Here is a 562-nt window from a genome sequence, read left to right on the forward strand (position 1 = left end):
ATTTTTATAATTCATACCGGATAGATGAAAATCATTTGTAGAATGATTTGGTTATTTTATGCTTCGTTTGTTTATCTACATTGACTATCCAATAGATAGACACTCATTATTTTTGAAGTTTGAAAATATCTGATTCGAATTAACAGGTTAACAAGCTTGATTTGATCTATTCGCATTCTCTGCACCTTTTATCCCATTTATTTTCGTATTATTTAAAGAATAACTTTATGCTTAGAAAGATTTATCATTCAACAAAATGACAAATAAGCTTTTTCAACTGTTTTGAAGTTTTCATCAGTTTACGATTTCATAGATGAGTAATAGAAGCTATTTTCTTATTAACGTTCTGAATATTTTTAAAACACAACTTGACACTTAGTATTGTTTGTTTGAATCTTCCCATTGATGTTTAGGACTGCAACTAGTCAGTCCCTTATCGGCATATGTGCATAAGGTGCGTATTGTATCGATATAGCCTTAATTCACAAGCATTGTAAGCAAAGATGGATAGTGGCTAGCAGTGGAATCCAGGATGAGCGTTTCGTCCTATTTGGGACTCGTC

The sequence above is a fragment of the Schistosoma mansoni genome (genome assembly GCF_000237925.1).
Source record: "Schistosoma mansoni, WGS project CABG00000000 data, supercontig 0266, strain Puerto Rico, whole genome shotgun sequence".
Lineage (NCBI taxonomy): Eukaryota > Metazoa > Platyhelminthes > Trematoda > Strigeidida > Schistosomatidae > Schistosoma > Schistosoma mansoni.